The following is a 13,417-nucleotide window of genomic DNA, read 5'->3' on the forward strand; positions in this document are numbered from 1 at the left end:
CAATTGCTAAGGGAACACTAATAAGAACAGGTTATCAGCCACTACATTCAGATACCATGGTCATCCCGATCTCTGGACCTCAGCTTAATTGGTTCTAGGTTTTTTGAAGAACCAGCTGCATCGGGAAGTAGGTCATTACTTGAAAGACAACATCAAAAGTAATATGCTGGCTATTCCACCTGACATGATAACTTCTGCTTTACAGAATCCTGTTCTTCAAATGGAAACTGTTGTTGACAACAGTGGAGGACACTATGGACAACTGTAGATCTCTTCAAGTGATTTATATTACCACAATGCCACCTTGCAACAAATATATACCGGTATATATAGTTTTTAATAACTTGCTGGCTTTATTTCACTTGGTTACAAATTATTATTACAAAATATTATTATTATCCTTTACTATGGCGCCACAAGGGATTTGCAGCGCCCAATTACAGAGTACATAAACAACGAAACAGTGACTTACAGCTGGATACAATAGAGGACAAGTATAGGGCACATAACCACAGCTGCATCAGCAGGCGGCACTGACATAAGTATCAGGGGGCAGAGAACAAGGGATCCACAGTGCCCTGTTACAGAGTACATAACCCAGGAGACAGTGACTTACAGCTGGATACAATAGAGGACAAGTACAGGGCACATAACCATAGCTGCATCAGCAGGGGACACTGACATAAGTATCAGGGGGGCAGAGAACAAGGGATCCGCAGCGCCCTGTTACAGAGTATATAACCCAGGAGACAGTGACTTACAGCTGGATACAATAGAGGACAAGTATAGGGCACATAACCATAGCTGCATCAGCAGAGGACACTGACATAAGTATCAGGGCAGAGAACAAGGGATCCGCAGTGCCCTGTTACAGAGTATATAACCCAGGAGACAGTGACTTACAGCTGTATACAATAGAGGACAGGTACAGGGCACATAACCATAGCTGCATCAGCAGAGGACACTGACATAAGTATCAGGGGGCAGAGAACAAGGGATCCGCAGCACCCTATTACAGACTATATAACCCAGGAGACAGTGACTGACAGGTGTATACAATAGAGGACTAGTACAGGGCATATAACCATAGCTGCATCAGCAGAGTTCACTGACATAAGTATCAGGGGGCAGAGAACAAGGGATCAGCAGCGCCCTATTACAGAGTACATAACCCAGGAGACAGTGACTTACAGCTGTATACAATAGAGGACAAGTACAGGGCACACAACCATAGCTGCATCAGCAGAGGACACTGACATAAGTATCAGGGGGGCAGAGGACAACAGGGGACATAACCACAGCTGCATCAGCAGGCAACATTAAAATAAGAATCAGGGTGTTAGAAAACTGAAGGATTTGGTGCCATCGAAAATGGTTTAAATAGGAAAAGCACATGAGGGAAGAGGTCCCTGCTCACGAGAGCTTACATTCTAAGCAGGAATACTTCACTTTAACATTATATATCAAATAAGTCTTGGGCCATTCCCTCTTCTGCTGATCAAATCCGCTATTTGGCGGACATTGACGATTCGCAGAGGAATCAGCAAAATCCTGCATGTTAAAAATATCAACTCACAAGGATCGATCATTTATTGGCCGTGATTGGTGAATCATGCATTTCCCACGCTCTGTGAGTGCTGGAAATTGCCCCCTCCCCCAACTCTAACCATGACAACAGAATATGGCAGGCAGCCAGGACGATTGTTTTTTACATTGTTTTCATGCAACAGAGTTTTACAGTTCTTTGCAAACGCAGACAAATGAATAACATTGTTTGAAAATCATCTTATTAACAACAATTGAATATGTAAAACCCAAAGGCGCAGACGTCTCCCTTAGCAAATGACTCCGCACCTGTCTGTGCGCGGGAATTTGCATTTAGAGCAGTTTCTTTTTTGCACCAATGTATCTATACAAAATCCAGTTTAATCTCAATACTTCAAATCCATTTCCACTGCAGGATAAACTGTTCCCTCTTGGGGGTACTGAAAGCACCAAACTGCCCCCATTCCTCTCCTATAATTATTACGATTTAGAATGTAAAACCATTGACACTCTTGTGACCCATCCTCTGAAGACCGGGCCGGCTCATTGTCATCCCTCTTGTATGGGAATCAGCGTGGGTGAGACACAGAGGGACCTGATCACATAACTGCTCTGTATAGTGTGGTGCTGGCTGAAGAGCCCTCCATCTGGAAACACAAACTCCATGCTCTGTTTTCTGGAAGATCTCAAGGACCATTTATCCGTCTCTCTGTGAGCTCAGTGAGGGCGGCTGTACAAACTGGAGGCAGGGCGAGAACAGTCTGCCACTTGTAAGCAATCTTGTACAAGGCAGATGTGGAAAACCCGAAACCTCCAGCAGGAAAACTAAACAGGATGACAATTACCAAGCAGACACTGTCCTATTGCGGCAGATCGGTATTCCATTGGCAAGCAGACGGTAAATACTTTGTAAGTCAATAGGCTCAACATGGTTAAGACGTCTGCATGTTAAAGCTCGACGAGTACAAAAGGTCAACAACTTGAAATGGTCGACACACATACACGTCAACATAGTTGACGCACGTTTTTCATCTTTTTTATTTATGGTGCATTAATTGTGGCTACATTTTGAAAAAGTCACCCCCCAAAAAATTGTCACCCTTATTTGTGTCGACTCTTTCCAACTTTTTGAACGTGTGGACCTTTTTAATGGTCTACCGTTTCCATGTGAACATAAATAACCCTGTCCACCTTTTGACCCAGTCGACCTATGCAACTTTGACCCAATTACAGTCAACCTCATAATCCACGCCCATTCTATTATATGCAAACGAGTTAAAAGCCTGTCAAAATGACAGCGTCTGTAATGTACTGTACTTTGAGCTGTGACCGTTTTTGCTTTCACTTTGAGCTGTGACTGTTTTTAGCACACAACCCCCCAGTCTCTACCTGCTCCTACCTCCAATCTGTCTTCACAGCTCCCTCTCTCCATATCCAGATCAGTGTCCCTGCAAAAATTGCTTTTGCTTTCTGTTATGACATCTTATTCCGCCGAGTGGCCCCTAGTGGTCACTGGCGGTGTTTCCCCTCATAGAGGTGAGGAGTAGTTAGCCTTTTATATATATATAGATAAGACTTCTCAAACAAAGATTAGTACCAAGTTATGACCAATGAAATACTTTGGCATATTACTAATAATAATAATAGTCAATATATAGGTAGCCCTGATTTCGGGGGCGTTACAGCTCCTGTCATTCCAGAATGCCATATCACGAACAGCAATCCTGCATGTTCTTCATTACACCTTATATGCCATTTTGAGCACAGGTGCTTCAATTACTAAAGTACTTCAAGTATTTTCATTTGATTTGACCATCTGTGCTCAAACATGGATATCCTTATAACCTGGACTGTTAGTCTGCCTTTAGGACCAAGGTTGGGATACACGGCGATAGAGGACAAACACACAATGCTCAAATGCCATACTTAAAGTACTTAAAGTACTTCAAGTATTTTCATTTGATTTGACCATCTGTGCTCAAACATGGATATCCTTATAACCTGGACTGTTAGTCTGCCTTTAGGACCAAGGTTGGGATACACGGCGATAGAGGACAAACATACAATGCTCAAATTCCATAACTGACAAATATGTGCACAGCAGAATATCAACAGAATATTGTCCTGAGCTGAATCAGCCCCCTTGCTGTTCCCAAATAACTTCAAAGACAGTCACATGCCATGTTTTTCACATTCATTTCTCATTTACGATACAATCTGCAAATCATTGTCATCACCTTTTTCTTCTACCTTTTTGCTGAAATAAATGATTTGTGGGAGCTGTTAGTAACATATCAAACAAACAAAACAACTGAACCCTATATTCTGGGCCTGTACAGACTCCTACACGGTCTACTGCTATGTCGATAACCCCTGGAACTGCATACAAGATTACACATTTAAGTGCTATATTTAAACCATAAGGCAGCAACTTTTGGTTAGTAATAAGGGCCCGATTCCCGAAAACGGTGCGCCAAGGAAAAAGCTGGGCATCCCCAGAATCTGGCCCGACGTACCGAAATTCATATAAGGGCTACACATTATTATTTCAGCTAAGAACAATGAAAGAATGAATTGATAAATAAAACTTTCAGTATAATAGTCCCGGCACCCTTTATACTCCGTCCGAGTTTTGACTGTAATAGAAACATAAGGACTCACCAGTCGCAGTTCTCCAGTCCTTTCAACACAGGAAGACAGGAGCCATTGTCAGTTATATCCAGGTTTAAATTCCTAACCAGAGTCTTCTACGTCTCCTACAACACAGAATAGGATAATGTGAGTAAAGCAGGGGTATTACATAGAGGGGAGAAGAATGTTGGTGCATTACATTTTTACCATGTACAGTAAATGTCCCTTTTCATCCCTCGTGTCTCTGACACCCCAATGAAGGACTTGTCCAGGCAAAGAGATTTATTTTCAAGCGAGTTAAACATGGACAAGATCCTTAGGCCCTAGACCATCAGTGAGTGTGTACGCTGAGCTGAATGCTCTGTACAGATGCACTGCGAAGGCATAAGGGGTGCACAAAGGAAGCACGGGAGAAGTTATGGGGTCCTTTGTGTCGAACAATGAGACAGACCAGTGCCTGGAGAGGCTCTTAACTTGTGCAGCACACCAGGCAATACATTGTGGGAACAGACAATAAATCATTTAGACTGGAAGATGGATAGATAGATAGATAGATAGATAGATAGATAGATAGACGTCAGCCCCCATCCCAGTTTATTTACACATTGAGGGATTTTAAGACCATTATACACTTACTAGTAAGGCTGCTCGAAGCAAAAGCTTCGAAAGCTAGTCTGCTACCTTCTCTGTTTGTGCATGTGTGAGAAAGCGATGCCAGCAGAGGGCAGTGTTTCGGAGACTCACGGACACTAGACATATATATATAGATGATATGATTTGGGCACTTAAAACCCGATTCCGACGCATCAGGCTGAGAAACCGGGTAAAAAAAAAAAAGGTAAAATTGCAAGTGCCTATCCTCCCATTTAGATCCAATTCCCGGTCATGTGCGCACCGGCTCGGAGTGGAATCAGAGACAGCTGGCGGGGAATCACATGCACGGGAGGAATGCGATACCTTGCATAAGTGTATGGGCACCTTTACAGCCTGGAATTTTTATTGTGAGCCCCACATCCTCCACGCACAGGACAATAGGTGACCATAAAGCAATATACTAATAAAAAGACAAAAAAAAAAAAAAAAAAAACAGGTATTCATTGCGTCTGACTTGGTCAATACGTCTTTGAAGCACCTCTGACAATTACAGCTAGTTGTTTTGAAGGGATAAATACGGACAGAATACCGACGCCGTCATCCCGAAGGAAGGAATACCGATGGGGTCAGGTCAGTCTAATTACCCCCCCCCCCCCCAACCCTTCCTTCCAGTAGCCTAACCCTCCCCACTAGAGGAGGACGGTCGACATACATTAGGTCAACCACTAAAGGTCGACACGGCTTAGGTTGACATAAAGTTGACATTAGTTTTTCACGTTTTTTTCTGAGCCATCAGGTGGTATTTTATACCCTACCATCCACTAGGGTGTGGAGGGAGAATCTAAAAGTGTGACGAGCGCAGCGAGTCATGCGGGGGGATGTGGTAGACCGATATGGTGTCCATGTCGACTTATGTCGAAAATCGGGCCCCCCAAAAAAGGAGAGAAAGGCTGATGTCGACCTTTTCACCGTCCACCTGATGTATGTGTCCCTACGCTTGTGCCACGGTGCCATCTTTCTGGTGATAAATTTGGGAAAGTGGCACATGGACAGGAGAGCACAGAGTATTTAATGCAGCCCCGTCCCAGCCCCGGGCATTCTGCCATGTAGAAATCTCTCCGCTCTCCGGCCTATACCCAACTGACTGTGCAGCCGAGTTCTCCTAATCTTCAGTAATGAGTGTAGAGCAGTGCGAGTGTGGTATTAGCACAGTCCCGGCAGAACGCGGCACAATGGCCCCAGTGTTTATAGAGAGAGGAATTGATGGAGTAAAGAGGATCAGTTTCCCTGTCTGCAAATTGAAGAGGATGCAATGTTTTCTATCTGTGTTCTGAAGTGCTAACTGCTCGCAGCTTCTGTGCGTCTCAGTGGGAGATCCATAGCAATCAATTGCAGGTTCAGCTCGTCCTATCCATGTGGTGCTTCAATCAGTGGCAGCAAACAGTATTCCCCATATCAGACGTTCTAGAATATCTGTTGCGCCAGTCTCTCTGGGAGCCCAGGCTTTATAAATAATAACATTTATGTCATACACAGTGCCAATCCATTCACATAGGTCCTTATTCTGGTTGACTCGCAAGGCTGTGAAATCTGCAGCCTTGCAAGTCCACCGGACACAGCCTGCCACTAAATTTAGACCCCATGGCCCATATATTGCCCCTACGCAGAGGAGGGTACAGCAAAATGGGTTAAGTTTTGACCGGATCATCACCCGGAACCAAACCAGTGCGGATAACATCACTAAATACTAATAAGAATAATATATCCCAGCACCGTTTATACGAGCGCTCACATTGCCGATGAATTAAAAAGTTATTAATTAGCAGAATTTATTGCGAATTCATGGTCTAATATATATACGAACCCGCAGCACTCGGGTCATTATCTAATTACGGGAATTTCAAATTAAACTTCTATTGCATCTGCGGAAAGACATACACAAGCTCTTTTGCTGAGATAACGACCTAAGGGCTGAGGAGAATTATTATTAATGTAATAAGAAGGAAACTCGTTTGTGAGCACAAACCGGACTTAGATACATTATGGAAGCCATATCGTTCTTTAAAAATATATTTGCACCAAGTAAAATATACATGTAACTGGCTAGGCGTTTTATTTCCATGGGAGTCCTCTGACGAGGGGGCAGGCACTGAGTCATGTGACATCAGCCCGCTCCCGTTCCCAGGGGAAGGACCAGCATTTTCATAGGGACGCCCACAAAACGCTAGCCCTTCCCATTCTCCCGCTCTGTTTCCGCCCCTCCCTCCCCGCAACGAATGGACCGGCAATTTTGTAACCTGCCGACGCCATTCGGTGCCGGGGTGTGCACATGCGCAAACCCTGCCCATCGGCACCCGAATTTGGATCGCCACGATCGATCCGGAATCAGCCCCTAAATGTTTATGTCCAAAAACGAAAAATTCCTCTGTAGACATAGGGGCAGATTTATCAAAGGGTTTTAGCCATTTTAAACTCGCCGTGTATACTAAATGGTGCTTCAGCTCCTTCTATGTGTTTGAAAACCTTTAAAACTCAGATAAAATCAGTTTCTTATTCGGTTATTGTCAACCAGAGTAAAATGATTGAAGAAAAATACTTTGGTGCCAATTTTTCGATGAGTTTTAGCCATTTAAAACTCGCTGCATCGGCTATATGGTGCTCTGGCAAATCAGCTCCAAGTTGACATTTCTTTTAACAAATAACTGTTAGAAACTGATGTGTTTGAAAACTGACAGTTTAGAGAGGATTAGCCGAAGCCCATTGTATCACAGGCAATGAGTTTTAAATAGCAAAAAAAGTTTATAAATGGGCCCAAAGTATTTTACCTCAGTCGTTTTAATCTGGATGGCAATAACAGAATAAGGGGCCAATACTACACTTAGGTGCTTATTGGCTGGTGCACCATTTATCATATGCGGCAAATTTTAAATATCTAAATTTCGTTGATGAATGGACCTCTTTATTCTTTATATAAATCATTAAAAAAAATGTTCAGTTACTGTTAAATAAATATTTGTATTCATTTATACATTTGTATTAGTGGAACTGAAATCTCAAAGATAAGCTTTCATTTCCAATGAAAGTGTGCTAGCCCCTTCTCACTAGAACATATATTACATAGGCTGTCGTAGTGTATCAGTCAGGACAGTCACAGGAGTAACACTTGGCTGCCCCGGCAATATTGTCATGATATATTGTGATGATCAATGAGTATCCTTTTTTGGTGTAGCAAACGTTCATCAACCTGGTCTATGTCCTGCAAGGTTCTGTACCGTGTCACTTTGTTCCTTGCTGTGTTTATACTGTTTCTGTACTTTTCTGTTACTGCACTTTCTATGGCCGTCCTTGTGGCGCCATATACTGTAAATAAAAGATTATAATATTAATATTGGCAAGTAAGTTTTTAAAGTGGTCACAAATGATGGAATCATTTGAAATGTCTATATAGCAGGGAAATATTGAAAATAAAAGCTCAAAATATCAGATTCTTACCTGATAATATGTTTTCCTCTACTCCACCATGGCAGCCATTACATATGGGTTTTTCCCTGATTGGGTAGCTTTGGAAAGGAAAAAAAGACTCCTCCTGTATAAAAGGCTCCTCCTCCTTCCTGCTTGCGTCTTTGTTTCTAGCTCTCAAACACAAACAGTTAGTTGCACAAAAAATACAGGGTTGGGAACTATGCTGCCATGGTGGAGTAGAGGAAAACATATTATCAGGTAAGAATCTGATATTTCCTCTACCTCCCCCATGGCAGCCATTACATATGGGTAATACCCAAGCAGTTCCACGTTTCAGGGCTGGGCAAACCAATTATAACATAACCTTACATAAAGATTTCCTTCTCTTTTTTTTTTTTTTTTTTTATATTTTAACACTGCAGACAATACCTTACGTCCAAATTTTGCGTCCGCTGACGCCATCACATCCAGCCTATAATGTTTAGCGAAAGTGTGCACCGAAGCCCACCCTGCCGCCTTACACAGTTCTAGTATGGATGCTTCACCCTTTTCTGCCCATGAAGTTGCCATCGCTCGGGTTGAATGCGCCTTCAACCCTTTGGGTGGTTCTGCTTCCATCACTTTATAGGCTTCTAGAATACAACATCGAATCCATCGAGCAATTGTCATTTTTGACGCCTTCTGCCCTTTGTTTTTACCCTCTGTGAGTATGAATAGGTTTTTCTCTTTTCTGATCTCTTCCGTTCTTTGTTTATATATTGTCAGTGCCCTTACTACATCAAGTTTGTTCAATCGCGCTTCCTTATCGTTTTTCGGATTGCCACAAAACGACGGGAGTATAATCTCCTGATTCACGTGAAAGTTCGATACCACCTTGGGCAAGAATTGTGGATTCGTTCGTAATACTATTTTGTCTTGAAACTCATTCATGAATGGCTCCTCTGACCACAGGGCCTGTATCTCTGATACTCTTCTGGCCGATGTTATGGCCACTAGAAAAGCCACTTTCCAGGTAAGTATTTTCAGCGAGACTTCTTGTAATGGTTCAAACGGGTCCTTAGTGAGTGCATTGAGTACTAAGTTCAAGTCCCATGGTGCTAACGGCTGGTGAAACCTAGGCCTAATCTTTTTCGCTGCTTGAAAAAACCTCTGGATATATCTATCCTCTGCTATATTTTTGTCCAGCATTGCTGCCAGTGCTGACACCTGCACCTTCAGAGTGCTAACTGCCAGTCTCTTATCTAGGCCTTCTTGTAGAAAATCTAGTATTACTGGAATCTGTTCCGGGTTTCTATTGTTGTCCCTGCACCATGATGTGTACTTTAGCCACGTTTTGTAATACACCTTCGATGTATTTTTCTTTCTTGCTCTCAGTAACGTTTCCACCACTCTACTAGAGAACCCCTTATTTAGTAATGTCCTGGTTTCAACAACCATGCCTTCAGATTCCAGGCTGCTGGCTGATCCTGCTGCACTTTGCCCTGTATCAGCAGATCCGCCCTCCTTGGAAGTTGCACCGGTCCCCCTATCGCCATACGAAGTAGTTGGGGAAACCACGGTCTCCTGGGCCAATTTGGTAAGATTGCGATCACGGTTGCCTTCTCCCTTTGCACCTTTCTTAGGAACCTTGGGATTATTGGGAACGGTGGGAATGCATAGAGAAGTTGCTTCGGCCAGGTTGCTGTTAGCGCGTCCCACTGCTCGGCCTGTGGGTCCTGGAACCTTGAAAAGTACCTCTCTACTTTCCTGTTTTGTCTCGACGCCATAATGTCGACACACGGGTTGCCCCAGTTCTCCACTAGCATCGCAAAGACTTCTCTGTTCAGTCCCCATTCCCCTGATAAACACAGGGTCCTGCTTAGGCCGTCCGCCACCTGGTTGTCCTTGCCCGCCAAGTATACTGCTTTTATACTTAGTGTTTGTACCTCTGCCCAGGTCAGCAGTTTTTCGGCCTCCTGCATCATGCCTATACTGCGTGTTCCTCCTTGTCTGTTTATATATGACACCACTATTTGGTTGTCCGATCTGACCACCAGTTCCTTGTTTCTCAGTACTTCCTGAAAAGCTCTGCATGCACACATGACTGCCCTCATCTCTTTGAGATTCGAATGCATTTTTCTCTCGTCTGCCGACCAGACACCTTGGGACGCCTGACCCTCGCAGACTGCTCCCCAGCCGGTCCCACTTGCATCCGTCGTGATCACCACCTGGTCTTGCAAATGAAACAGTCTTCCTGCCTGCAGTCTGTTTCTGTCTGACCACCACTTCAGATCTTCTTTCGCCCTTTGAGTTAGCCGAATTCGCTGGGTCAGATCCTTGTTGTTGCCATTCCACTGCGTCAGATAGCACCTCTGCAGCTTTCTCGTATGGAATCTTGCCCACTGTAGGGTTTCCAAGGCCGAGGCCATCAGTCCCAGCACCTTCATACATGCTTCTGCTGTAGTCACTGATTTCCCTAGTAAAGGTTTTATTGACTGAATTAATTTTTCTTGTCTTTCCGGCGTTAGAGTGACCCGGAGCGCCTGAGTGTCCAGAATCACTCCCAAGTACTTTATCTTGTTTGACGGTTCTAATTGACTTTTGTTTTTGTTTATTAACCACCCGTGCTTTGTTAGGAACTGTAACACCTCCTCGGTGTGTTTTACTGCCAGCTCCTTTGTTTCTGCCATGATTAGTAAGTCGTCTAAGTACGGCCATATCACTATGCCCTTTTGTCTTAATTTTGCCACCAATACTACCAATACTTTGGTGAATGTCCTTGGTGATGTTGCCAGGCCAAATGGTAGAGCCCTGAACTGGTAACTTATCCCTTGTATAGAAAACCTCAGGTACTTCTGATGGCTGACACAAACGGGCACGTGGAGGTACGCATCTTTGAGGTCTATAGAGGTCATGTATGCGTCCTTTTTGAGGTCTGGTAATATGCCTCTTACCGACTCCATCCTGAACGTCTTCACTTCCACTAGCTGATTCAGTTTTCTTAGATCCAGTATAGTCCTGAATCCCCCTGACGGTTTTGGAACCACAAAGAACCGCGAATACCAGCCCTCTTTTATTTGTGACTGTGGTGTTTCTACCACCACTTTCTGCTGTATCATCTCTTTTAGGCTGGACAACAAGGCCTCCTTTTCTACCGGATCCCTTGGCATTGGGGACTCTGTGAAGAACGACCCTGGACGTTTTCTGAATTCTATCTTGTAGCCCTGTCGAATGATCTCCAGTACCCACTTGTCTGAAGTGGATACCTCCCAGGTGCTCTGAAATTTGAGCAACCTGGCCCCCACTGCCTGGGGTTCGGCGTCATTGCATATTCTGTTTTGTGACGAACTTGCTGTCTCTGCCTCTTTGGGCACGAAAATTCGCCCTTGAAAGCCAGGTACCTCTTCTGTACCCTCTGCCTGGCCTGTAGCTTCTCGCCTCACGATACTCTTGACTCTGGAATTTAAAATTCCTATTCCCAGGCGTCTTTCTAGTTTGTTTCTCTTGGGGCAGCCACACTGATTTGCCTCCGGAAATTTTTGTAATGATCTGGTCCAGCTGGGTACCAAACAAGTAGTCCCCCTGAAAAGGAAGGGTCAGCAACTTATTCTTTGATTGTACATCGGCCGCCCATGGTTTGAGCCATAGTGCTCGCCTGGTCACTGCTGCTGTCGCCCCGGCTCTCGCTGCTAGCCTCATTGCATCGAGTGAGGCTTCACACATAAACTCGATTGCCAACTGCACATTTTGTACAGTTTTCAGCAGCTCCGACCTCCTTATGCCGTCCAGCATGTCCGCCTCCAGCTGATTACACCATTCTCGCGTCACCCTAGACGTGATGGCCATAGCTGCTGCCGGCCTCAGTGCTGCTCCTGCAATCAAGTGTTGCTTTCTTAGCCCCAGTTCCATACGCCGTTCCATTGGGTCTTTAAAGTTATTTGCGTCCTCCAAGGGGAGGGTCGTTTTTTTCGAAAGCCTCGCAATTGCTGCGTCTACTTTCGGTAGCTCATCCCATGCTGTAGTGAGGTCCGCCTGAAATGGGTACATCTTCCCCATTTTCGCCGGAACCACCGTCCTTTTATCCGGATGTTTCCATTCATCCAGTACCATCTCCGTTAGAGGCTGAGATAAAGGAAAGATTTTATTCCTCTTTTTCTTGTCTCTAAACAGTAATTCTTGTAATTTAAGCTCCTCTGGGGCCTCCTCTATATTGAGCGCCTTATTTATCAGGGCTAACAGATTCTCCACCATATCCACACTGAAGTCACTCTCAGCTTTATCCACTGGTGTGTCCTCTGTATCCTCTAAAGCCTCTGCTGTAGAGATTCCTGGTTCCTCTCCAGACTCTCCCTCACTCATGCGGGAGCGCCCCCTTTTCCCAGTTGCTTTCACCAGGTCTTCCTGGGTCACAAAAGTCCCGGTAAGGGCTGTTTTAAGCATGTCCACTAGTCCGGACATTTGTGACAATGGGATCCTAGGGACTTTGCACGTTTCACATACACTGCCCACATGTTTATCCGGCAAGTTTTTGTCACACATCAGGCATTTGTCAACATGTTGTTTCTTGTGCCTGGCTTTCCCCGCTTTATCTTTACTGCTGTCAGACCTGTTAAAACAAGTCTCTTGATTACTATACACATACACATTATAACTTCCCTGCTCTCTTTTCATGGTGGCTTACCCCGACTTTTGTATGGCTTGTCTCTTTTCCTCCTCCATTTTTAGGTAGTCTAGTCTAAAAAGACATGATACCTTAGTGTCAAGCGGCCAAGACAGGTATAATAGTCACATCGTGAGCACACTCACCCTCCAGTGGTACTTCGCTCGATAGTACCTCCGTCTGCCGCCGCTTACACACTTCAGCTGGGAGCTCCGTTGGTGGCATAGCTGCCTGGCGCTGCTGCTCATATACCCGCGCGCCGGCCCCCCTCCAACCGGAGCCGGCCGCGTCATCCAGCCGCGCGCTGCGTGCATACGTCCATTACTCACTGACACGCATTCCAACGCCGGTGACGCTGACGCGTACGTCGTCATCTTCCGGCGCCTCCGCGCGCGCACGCCTTCTCACCCGCCGCCGTTGCTGCGAGTGTCCTCGACGTCCGCCCGGCTTCACTGTCTGATGGACCCGGACAGATGACCGCTCCCTCAGTCACCTAGGACGCCGCCGCCTGTAGCCGCCCACACCTGAGGACGGCATGCGGCTCGT

General features: G+C 45.0%; 1 protein-coding gene across 1 annotated transcript in view; it reads right to left on the reverse strand.

Annotated features, from left to right (window-relative positions):
• The window catches only part of BCL9 (BCL9 transcription coactivator), a 177,299-nt gene that overhangs the window by 80,630 nt on the left and 83,252 nt on the right, over positions 1-13,417 (reverse strand). The window contains exon 2 of the mRNA XM_083171638.1: positions 4,207-4,301. The gene's annotated coding sequence lies outside the window, so the exon portion shown is untranslated. The remainder of the gene's footprint in view (positions 1-4,206; positions 4,302-13,417) is intronic.

The sequence above is a fragment of the Crinia signifera genome, chromosome 2 (genome assembly GCF_055691185.1).
Source record: "Crinia signifera chromosome 2, ASM5569118v1, whole genome shotgun sequence".
NCBI lineage: Eukaryota > Metazoa > Chordata > Amphibia > Anura > Myobatrachidae > Crinia > Crinia signifera.